A 12,328-nucleotide genomic window follows, 5' to 3' on the forward strand; every position below is an offset into this window, starting at 1 on the left:
ATTAAATGAGCCGTTTTCTTTAGCTCCTTGGATTTAAAACTACTCGTTTTTAAATCAACTCATGGGCCGCTTTAAAAGTGGTAACCGCCCATAGACAAAAGCGCTATAAGAAATATTCGCCATTCTTAACATCGACAATGTGCCACCGACCAGGGACTATGATTTCATGTCTCTTGTACATTTAATTACAATGGCTCACCATTCCATCCGAAACGCAATAACAGTAAAAGTGATGTTTGGTTATAGGATGTGTCGTGAGTGTGTGGTTGGACCAAGCTTGCACAAAGCTGTACCACCAAGTAAAAACGTATCGTTGGGAAATCCATATTAAATAACAGCCATATATGTGCTCAACCACCATCCAGTGTAGTGTAGTATAAGTATAGAAAAAATACTCATCAATTAGTCAATGCGATACTTAAATAATTAAAATATACTCGATCAAAACGGACATTCTATACGGAGATTAGCTAACTGGCGAACACAAGTGCGTACAGAAGAGTATAATTCTATGCCTAAACTTAAAAATCCGATAGAATGGCAATCTGTCACCGGTAAGAGTTCAGGAGTGGGACCAAGATTTTGACGTGATTTGCGGTATAGATTCTTGTCAGATTCCGGGCTGTTACTGAGGATTTCTCAACAGAAAAAACCTCCAATGAACCACTTACTTTTGCGTCAGTAACTTTAGGTACTCAATCATTGATAACTCAACACTGAATTTTACTAAATATTTATAAAAATATATTTCTCCCGGTTCACTTCACATTGAATTCACAATGAATTAACTTTAAAAAACCAATGAATATATGATTGATCACGTTATAAAATAAACTCACAGTTCGTTGCACTTGAATGATAACAATAGGTTTAAAATAAAAATGCTAAAACTTTTGTTGTCATTTAAGCAATGTCGATTTTAGTATATTTTTAGTGGGTATTCAAACGGACACATTCATCATCACGCGTCGTTTCGACTGACTATCGTATGTAGGAGCTCGCTGGCCAGCGCTTCCGACTTCTAGAGTTATGATTGTGACGTTTTAGTTCTGAGTCCCGACTTTTCAGTTTCGGTTCAGTTAATTTCAGACTTGGTGCAGTTAAAAATCGATTTTCTATATTTTATTACCGACTTGGACGTGATATGAGCAGAGAGAAAAAAATGGTTGCAACATTTTAAATTTAACGTTTGAGTGAAACGCTTCTGACGTGCTTCGCCGGCTAATTGTTGATCCCGATTCTATTCGGATCCAACTTCGACTTTTCCTCACAGAAATAAATGTCAGCTTAATCGTAAAACGTCAGCTGAGGACCAATGCTACTTATTTATATCGGTTATAATACGATCCCTATTATAATCCGATCTAACTTCGATCGAAACGCAACTGGAGAATAGGAAAACAGATGAATAGCAAGGATAACTTTTCGATTCGATTGCGAGACAGTAACAGTTTGTTAGTGGAATAGGCGCCCCGATATTGTTTCACTGCTATGATTTTAATGTGTACGGATGATGTATGTACGGTATGTTGTTGTTGACCGTGGATGAGAAGGGCCGATGATCGGGCTCAGTGGCGCGCCTTGCCTACGTCCAGTTACTACAGGCATGAACTGATTCTACGCCTAGATTTGGCTCCAAACGAAGGAAACTCTCAACGGACCACAGCATACGTACCACATTTTGTATAACTAAGCTTGTTCTTATAAAACTAAAAGTCAGTATGTAAATATTGCAGTGCTGGGCTGAGGAGAAAGTTTCTCTAATATGGGTTGGTGGATATGCCAGAATTTCATTGATATTAGACATGCAGGTTTTCCTTCACCGAGCACGAGATGAATTATTAACGCAAATTAAGCACATGGAAATTCAGTAGTGCTCACCTGGGTTTGTACCCTCAGTCATCGGTTAATATGCACACTTTCTAACCCCTCGGACATCTCAGCTCGTAAAAGTCTTTACTAAAAATTTTGTTATTGATCAAAAGATCTCATCTTAATTCCTAACCACTTACAAAAAAGTAATGACAAATGACAGCTACGAATTTGATGATAGTTTTTTTAATCTGTATTTACATATTGATAAAACTATATTGTGTTTATGATTAAAAATACATAACTATAAAAAGTTAAATTATTAAATTTTCTTGTTTTCGTTCTAAAATCAAAAAAATATTGATTACTTTTTAAATTAGAAGCATTTAGCCAATTATTTTGTGAAAAAATATTTTAAGACGATGTAATTAAAAAAAGTTTTTGTTCAACAGCGCTCTTTATTGTTATTTGATTCAATTTTCATTAATTTATCATTATTTAAATATGTATCGATAAAACATACATAATGTATGCGGAAATACGCGTGCCAACGATTCTAAGTTGGAGAGTTATGGCCGCGACATTATGATTTCGAGTTAAACCTTTGCTTGGCAGCGGCTAAATTTTGTGCAAATTGTACCCATAGGAATAGTTACATTAAATTTAAGGCATCGAATATAACTTTACATTTAAATTTATACTAAATTGTTACATACCTTAAGGAAATCAATTTTTTTTTATCTCAAAATTAGTTCCTGCATTATATATCCTGTGGTTAACATTTTTAAAAGAACTTTTAGTATTAATACAACGGGAAATTGAAATGTTTTCTAATTAACTTTCACTTTTTAAAATTAGGCTGAAACTAAACCAAAAATTAAAAAATATGACGGGCCACTGTGTTTTGAGAGTGTCAAGAAACGAAAAAAAGTAATAATGACATTTTTGACAGTAACATTGGAAATAGTGCGGTTGGACGTTTCTTCACTCTGACGCAACTTCAGGCTCTTTTGTGTAATGCAGTTGCATTTCGCGTAAGCAAGACGTGCCTGGTGGAGCGTCGTTACTTTATTATAATATCGAAAGTGCTGATTGTATTACTGTTATATTGTAAAACCTTCAAACACGTGGTTTTAATTCTCCTCGCCCGCCTACCCACGATCGCTCGGCAGCCACAGATGGATACAGAAAATAATGATAATGGCAATGTGTCGTTAAATATATATATTTTATTCGTAATTCGCAATAAAATATGTATTTGGCAAACATATTTAAATTTAGAACGTTATTTATTATTTTAAAATTCGTAACATGGCTACTGAATATCAATATAAAGGCTATAATATACTTTATCTGACGAAACTATAAACTATAAGATATGTATTATTATTAAAAATTAGCGGCTGCAGATAATTATAATTTAGGTCATTTTTAGGAGCAAAGGACTAATAAAGGACTGAAAAGGGAACTTGTCAGGACTTCGTTGTAAAACGCTTAAAGCGACGCACGTCTCTGCGGCAACTTCATCACGTCGGCGCGAGGGTGCTCCACACAAGTGTAGGTTACATGTTTGAGTGTCTGCTGTGTTCTAAGTATTTTTAGGATTATTATTTTTAAGAAATTTATAATAGCTTGTGTTTTTGTTTATTCGTTTCACATATAGTTATATTGTCTACACAATATTCATCAATTATAAATAAAGTCAATATAGATTAGAAGAATTTGTTGGTACGTTTGCGATAATCATGACTAAATAATGTTTTCTGAATGTCATTTATTGAGAAAGGATGAAAACAACATAACATCACGCTATGCTTCAAGGAGAAGCAGCTTAACGCTTAACGCAGATGAAACCACGCGAAGTATAAAGTATTATATAACATTAATTTTATCAAAAAAAGAACTGACTAAATGTACTGTGAGAAAATAAATTATGAATAAATGAAATTCGAGCCCATAAAAAATATGTTGTCAATCTCCACCTTCAACTCTCCGGGGTGGTAAATTTTCAATTGTAAATGGAGCAAATCGGAAAGTAGCCTCCTAAACAAAACAAGAATTGATAAATTTATTCATAAATGCCGACGTTCACAAGTAATAAACATATTATAAAAAAATTACAATCGAATTTAAAAACCCCTTCTTTTTTAAATCGCTACAAAATCTAACGTCTTACAATTTTATTTATGTCAATTTTATTTTTTTATTTTTTAGAGCCGAGTACGCCCAGTTGTTAGAACGCGTGCATCTTAACCGATGATTGTGGGTTCAAACCGAGGCAAGCACCACTGAATTTGTTTGTTGAAGGTGCTTAATTTGTGTTTATAATTCGTCTCATGCTCGGCGGTGAAGGAAAACATCGTTAGGAAACCTGCATGTGTCTTATTTCAATAAAATTCTACCACGTGTGTATCCACCAACCCGCATTGGAGCAGCGTGGCGGAATAAGCTCCAAACCTTCTCCTCTAAGGGAAAGGAGGCCTTTACTTTACAGTTACTGTTATTCTTTTCTTCATTTATTTTTCTTATACATATATGATCACTTTTGATGAACGTTAATTTGACAAGACTGAAGGGAGATCAGAAGCAGCGGTTGTGCGCAGCGGTGTGCCGGTGTGCGGTGCGGTGTTGCATTGAGAAAAAAATATGATATTTGACAATGACGACATACGTCATGTCATTGTCAAAAAATAATCTAGATTTCCCATACGATGTTTTTTTCGAGCGCCCACCGGGGGCGATGTGATTTTATAATACTTTTTTTTTAGACGCACGGGTAATTTTTTCAATCCAAGTCGATTCCTTTCATGACATTGTCAAAAGATAATGTATGTATATTTCCGCACGCTTTTATTACTCACCGAGCAAGATGTGATTTTTTTATATATCTTTAGATGCACTGGTAATGTGTTTTCAACACACGATGACATACTTCATATCATAAAAAAAACCGTTTCATTTTCCCTTTCCATATTCGTTGAATACCAAAATATACAAATTGTATATTCTCATGATCAACATACGACATATAACGTTAGTTTTACTAATAATATCGAACTTAAACTTAACATTGAAAACATATTTTCAGTACGAACATTGGTTTCCAACGATTTAAACAAATAGCGAATTTAACGCTTCATTAGTATACCCGAGTGACTTAGGTGCCAATATTTCATCGCTTTACAGCGGTTTGAGGTCGTAAATGTGAACTATGAAAACAACGTGTTAGTTATTTGTTATTGATAGTTGCTCGTTAAGTGGACGGCTTTTAATAAATTAAAAATATATTTTATTTCACGGTACTAATAATTATGTATAATAAATAAGGTAACAGATCTTATTTACCAGTGCTCGGTAAAGGTCTTCTGTTAGAAAAAATATTTGGAGACATGTTGCCACAATACTCGTAAGTCCGGCCATATCCGATCAGGATTTGTGGACGCGATCTTCGGTTAAGAGAAGAACACTTTTCTTCTATGAAAAAACAAACTTTATTTTTAAATTTAGAACGCCTTCTTGAATGATATTGGGTATATAAAGTTTCTAGGCCTCTAATTTCCAAACTCCTCACTCTGAGGGACTATTTTCATTTACAAATTCAATTCGTGCTTTGGGGTAAAGTGAAATATGTTTAAGAAACTGCATGTTTTGGAAGGAATTCTGAGACATGGCTATTTGCCAGTAAGTAGTAAGACAGCGTACTCTTAGTAGACATGTTAAAGTTTTAAATGTAGGGGTACGAAAATGTTCAAAGACGAAGAAATAAAGTGCGTGTTACTATGAGAAGTTAAACTTCCTCGGCGTAAAATTACAATTAAATAATAAAAATGTACTTATTTATTTAAAAAGATCATAATTATTATTATGGTAAGTTAGAAATTATTCTAAAACAACTGACATTGTTAAATAAGATAAGCTGTGAAGTTGTCTATTTCGAAGGACTTGACGTTACGGTTTTGACCCAGATTATTTTTTCATATCGCGCCGAAAGAAGTATAACTCCAAAAACACAATCAAACACCGATTGAAGATTCAAATCCCGGAAAACACTACAGAGATTCGTAAGTGAGATGCGCTCATACTTTATATTTCGTTGCTACATAGTTTTTATATTATATTTTTTCTTTTGATAATGGATTCATAGTTTCCACGTAACCCGTACAAATTTAGACTTGCATTAAGCCGGGCTTTGCCTATCTGAGAGCAAACTTCATCTGCTAACGCTCATAAAGATAAAATATGACTCCGCAATAAACTAAAGTTATCAAATCTAATGCTTACAGAACTAGAGCAATGCGCCTGCGCCGGTGAGAGCTATGAAGCCTCGTTTAGATCGAAAAGTGCTTATGCTAGTCAAGACGATTTATTTTAGTATATTTGGAAGTGAATTGGGTCAGATGATATAAATATTATGTGCGTATTTATTTTTTTAATATACATTTTATGGGATTTTTTATAGCAAAATCTTATGAACAACGGCGTTTGGACAGTAAACATTGGAATTTTGAGATGCTTAGCCGTTTCAGTACAAAGACAGTCAAATTATAAGACTCGCTTGGTTATCGGTAACCTGCCACTCGTTCTGGAATAGATATCTCGTAACCTCACTTGATAAGAACCGGTGAACTGTACGGGATCACATTACCTTAAGTTTAGCTTCCAAATTATCTTACTGTGCTTGAACTATTTTCACCCTGAGACATACGTCTACGTCAATAATAAATATGTATAAATTAAAAAAATGTTTTTATGCTCACTTGAATTTTCTCCTCCCGTCTAATATGTATTATATAACTTTTACATACGACGTTTTACAATAACAGCGGCGAGGTACTAAACCGTGATCGCTCATTACTGTCTGGACATAATATTAGCTCGTCCACTTGAGCTTCCATTATTTTAACGTACTTTAGTATTACGAGACGAGGACGTTTTCTTGTGAAAATTTTACGCTTATTAATACATTCGAAACTAACTTCATAGTGCAGCACTCGCGTAACTGTTTCTCCTGCATTGTATTCTAAACTCTTAATGCAGTTTTAATGGTATTGAATATTATGATTCTTTAATAAATAAACATTTTAAAACACAAATTGTCCTTTAACAAAAAAGGTGTGGAGTGGACACCCGAGTCCAAAACATTAGAGCAACTTCTTACGATCATGCGATATAAATGGGTGATACCAACCTGAATGGGCTTGCAATAAACACAACTCAGTATGTGTTATGGTTATATAAAAGATTTTGTCAGAAAAGCGCCATCTGTTGGCGTTAGGTTAACTTTAACAAAAATGGTCTATTCTGCATCGTTGGATATGACAACTGACTGGCAAGGACTAATTGCGAGGAAATTATTACTATTAAAGATTACTCTGGGCTTAAGATGTCCTCAACTTTCAGGTCAATGACTGCTGGTGGCTGGTAGCAGTGAGAATAATTAAAATGCACACATCATATCCGGAAGAGGCGACGTCTATGTTAGTGAACATTTAGGCCTCACCGAAGGCCTTAGGATGTTGCGACTTTGAACCCTTAAGTGGGTTCGGAACATCTGGCTTGAATATGCGGCATGCAGTCTGAAGAAAAAGAAGATATACCTGGGTAACGAGATAAGCATTAAATATCAAACCCAGACTACGTTACGGGCAGTCAGGAAGTGCACCCACAATGTATGTGGCACGCAAATTTCTCTCAACTGTTATTTTTATTTATTGACATACTCTGTGATTAAAATGACAAAGAGTAACTACTGAATTTCTTGCCGGTTCTTCTCGATAGAAGCTCTCCGGACCTTTGTTAGCTTGACATTCAATTCATTCTTTAACATGACGATTCGTAAGTGCTTTTTTGAGCCTACTTACATTACATACATACATTAACCGCCTGTAAATTTCCCACTGCTGGGCTAAGGCCTCCTCTACCTTTGAAGAGAAGGTTTGGAGCATATTCCATCACGCTGCTCCAGTGCGGGTTGGTGGAATACACATGTGGCAGAATTTCGTTGAAATTAGACACATGCAGGTTTCCTCACGATGTTTACCTTCACCGCCGAACACGAGATGAATTATAAACACAAATTAAGCACATGAAAATTCAGTGGTGCTTGCCTGAGTTTGAAGCCGAAATCATCGGTTAAGATGCACTCGTTCTAAACACTGGGCCATCTCGGCTCTTGAGCCTACTTATTCAATTACTAAGTCTACTTGAATAAAGAATATTTTGAATTTGGTCATTAAACAAAAGCCTGTAATTATAATGTATTATATTTACTGGTGTAATTGCTACCGATGGTCCGTTGTATGTTATGTGGGATAACATTAGCGTCATATTTAAGCAGAGTCTATGGCTTCTTGTTTCGTACATCAGATTTGTTATTTTTTATAGTAAATCTATACTAATATTATTAATGCCAAAGTAACTTTGTCCATCCATCTGTCTGTCTGAATTTGATGACATTTGGTATGAAGAAAGTTTAAGCCCCAAGTATAAACAATCATCATTCAAATAAATATACAGCAAAAGCAAAAAAACTGAATAAACAAATCGTTTTTTTTCTCGATAAGTGACTGTTAATGTTTCACTGTTTGGCTATGTTAGTAAGAAAAATTTTGTAGTTACCGTTTAAAGTTTTTACAAATATTTTATAATCAGAAGGCTTGAACCCTCAATTTTCGGCTACGATTTATGCAACCACGAAGCCATATCAGCTGAATTGAATTATATTCAGATGCCTCATGAAAACAAACCCACAATAGTCGTTATTTAACTGGAAACAAAACGACTTATGAATTAGGGTAATACTAAGAGCAAAAAAACGCAAAGAAGCGCGTGTATTATAGCTCACATCCAGCTTAAAATACTGGAAGCGCTTTAAAAATAAGATAATATTCGCGTTACAATTCCTTAGCATAATATTCAAGCAATGAATGTTGAAAAATCATAATGTGGAAACGGAAGCAAAACGCTTACCGCATACGTACATAATACTCGTTTGTAAATAAGTCTGTGTACTTTTTAGCATTGCAGGAAACAGCTTCGGATGTTAAAAATAAGAGCTGTAAGCCATTATGGAGAGAATAAACAGAAAATTAGGTCGCATTTTTGTTTGTTAAGATGTGAAGGCGTCGGCCGGTCGAACGCTAAGTATTGGTCGTGTCATTTATTTTACGCAAATTTTATACAGATGATGCTGTGGAGGATTTGATTTTAATTCCATTCCATTTCTTACCTTCGAGGAACTGTGCTTGTTTTTATTTTAAATAATATTTTTTATCTGGTTTCAATTGGCTGTAGAAGTCAGTGTTATTGCCTATAGGCGTTGAAAAAAAAGATAGATTATGGTTTAAGTTATTTGATATTAGATAGTGGAAAAGTAAACGACCAAGGTCTAGAGTATGGCCCTCTTCTCTTTATGAAAAGGTTTCGAGCTTAAACATCACGTTGCTTCACGTGTAAGTTGGTGCATGAGGAAGATTTTCACGATGAAAATTACAGGATGTCTTTCAGCTAAAATTCGTTTGTAAAGTAAAAATATAGAGTTTAAATAATCGGTGTCCTTGATTTCATAATATTCGTGCAACAGTTTGTAGGAAATCTATTTAGTAATACCGAAAATTACTTAATATTTTAGAAAACGACTGACACATAGTTCAATACTAGAATAAATGCATGATGCAAACAAAATCTGGAGGCGCGGGGAAAATGTTAACAATACGTTGATTAAATATAAAATAAATAGAGACTCCTCACAGACCTGTTTATCGGACCTTAGGTGTATAATTCTGTTATATTTCATGGGCCAGGTTGTATCACAATCGAATCTTCAAGATTACTATTTTAATTGCTGTCTGCGGTATTTTTTGTTTGCGCCTTCTTACACACAGTTCGATGCAATTTAATTAGGACATTGATAATGAAGATTAATTTACGAAGTCTTAACAGACTCTAATCAGGATGACCCAGATTAAGAGACTGAGGTTTTGTGTGCGAAGCCTATCAAATTGATATGGCGGTTAAACTAACTGTCATTTAAGGTTCTATGAAAGGATTTTAATAGTAGATATGAATATTTTTCTTAAGGTTACTTCGACATATTTAGTAAAAGATATTTTTTAATTACAGACAAGCTTACAAAAGAATTTGGTATCTAATAATAATGTTTATTTGGTATAAGCATCGTGCCCAGTCGTAAAAGGACTTTCTCCTCAACAGAAGAGGCCTTTTTATATTAATAATAACTAGTTGCATCCGCGGCTTTGCTCTCGTTTTAGTGGTTGGTTGCCAGATGCTATACATTAAAATGTACTGATGAGTTCAAGCTGGCTTCATACCAAATTTCATCGAATTTGGTTCAGTGTTTGCCCGTGAAAGACCAACAAACAGACAGACAGATAAAACGACTTATTTTTGCATGTATAATATTAGTAACTATTAATAATTGTAACTTCTAAGATTTAAGACGTTTTGTTGTGTTTTCAACTTTAAAATTTCGATATTATTACTAAAACATTATATTATAACGTATGTATAAACATACATATAATTTCATACTTAATCTTAATCTTATATTTTTCTAATTAATTTGCTTCTTTGCCTGCAGAAAAACATTAAACTAAGCAACGCAAGCCTCGGTTCCAGTCAGGCATTTACTTGCCGTTACTTTTATGGAAATACTAAAATTTAGAATATCAGAATATAAGCGCCAAAAACGAATGTGAATACTGTACATATAAAAGACAATGAACAAGATAAGGCCAGTAAGTTGATCGCTTTACTTTTTAATTTTTGGTTCTGAATATTTTTAGAATTACGGGTATCGTTTAAACAGCTTTAAATCAAGAACACCTCAAGTTCGATGTCATATTTTTCAAAGAAATTTAACATCATTTGATAATATCTAATTGCGTGATTTAAGTATTGTACAAGTAGTTTTTTTGTTTTATGTTTGTGAACACCGCGGGGGGTGTTCACCAACCATGCTTGAAAGCGCGTTCGTAAGTAGATTTCTTGTTTTACATTTCAATCAATAATATCTGTGCATAGTGTTTTTAAGTGAAATTTCTTCGAGTATGATGAGATTAAATATTAAAAGTATTTAAGCGCAACGTATTAATGATGTATCTTTATAGTTAAAGAGATTTAGCGTTGTGGTCGACGTCGCCGCGTCGAGTCGAGTGGATTCAGTCATTAATAAGTGTTATCCTCGGAATATTATTTTTATTGAGATTAAAATAATTATTATTAAACTTATGGTCGTATTTTTTTTTCCAAACAGTATTATATTCTGGAACTATGTACTTTAAGTTTCGCATGTAATTATTCCATATGATATTCCTTGTAAGACTTGCTTTTTCGAATAACGAACAGATACGGTATAGCTTTTAGATTGATTGTTTTAAAAAAACGTTTAAGTCGATTTTTATTGATTGTTAATGTGGCGTTATTTTTTTAATCGGATATGGGGTAGATGGGATTATAATTGACGTCAGGCTCCAAAATCCATTTATTTTTAATTCGTTTATTTTATGGCTTTATCTTAGGGTTCGAGTGTTTCATTTGACGCTACTGCAAATCAAAATAATGTGTGTTGAATAAATCTGTCTACGATTTGACTAAGTCTGAATTGTGTTAGATTTGAAAAAAGGTGATATATATATTGAATGTAATTTTTTAGAAATACAGACTTTGGAGCAGCACGCTGCAACATATTGTTGACATATTGGTAAAAGTAGTACCGGAGGTGTAGCCGAGGGAAATATTTTGATTACCCCGAATTCCGATCCATTTTCATTAACGGCCCAGAATAGCATGTTTACGGATCGTTAAATCTTTCATAAAAATTTAATCGGGTCGAGGTATAAACTATTGAACTTTTGTTTGTGTCGTTGCAACATCCATGTGTCTATCAAAATTTCTTGAAAACATATATATATATTTAAAAAACTGACTGATAGTCCGAAAGCTTCCTTTAACCGATATTATGGCTTTGTGCAGACTAATTATTCTACCAAGGTGTGTCAAAGTTTAACCGGTTTGAAAGGTGAGTGAGCCAGTATGATTGAAGACACCAAGACAGATTTCGCATCGTCTCAACAAGAACTATATAATAGATAGATATCCGAACATAACTTCCGAATCATAGTGAGAATTCTTCGATAACTATAGTGAATTAAATCGGAATATTTGAATGAGATGCAATATAAAAATGATTACGTACTTTATAAATTATGATCGCGTGGCATGGAGGCAATAATAGCAGCACTTCCCCGACTCTAGTCGAAACCGAGCCCTGTCACCAGTGGAGGAAATAATATGGTATTATACCCTTGTGAGTCCAAGGTCCGAGTGCAATCCGGCTACTAAGATATTAACCGTCTTCAAAATGTACTAATATTTCGCTTAATCATTAGTCTTGAAAATGCATCCTGTGTTTCGTATCATTTCAAACAGACCGTACTTAAATATGATTCATATATTTCAATAAAATTTCAAATGTATTCTCTGCTTATGTAGATAT

General features: G+C 34.1%; 1 protein-coding gene across 4 annotated transcripts in view; it reads right to left on the minus strand.

The window, feature by feature from the left end:
- Nucleotides 1-12,328, minus strand: part of Shakb (shaking B) — a 131,034-nt gene that overhangs the window by 8,981 nt on the left and 109,725 nt on the right. The window lies entirely within an intron of this gene.

The sequence above is a fragment of the Vanessa tameamea genome, chromosome 5 (genome assembly GCF_037043105.1).
Source record: "Vanessa tameamea isolate UH-Manoa-2023 chromosome 5, ilVanTame1 primary haplotype, whole genome shotgun sequence".
Classification (NCBI taxonomy): Eukaryota; Metazoa; Arthropoda; class Insecta; order Lepidoptera; family Nymphalidae; genus Vanessa; species Vanessa tameamea.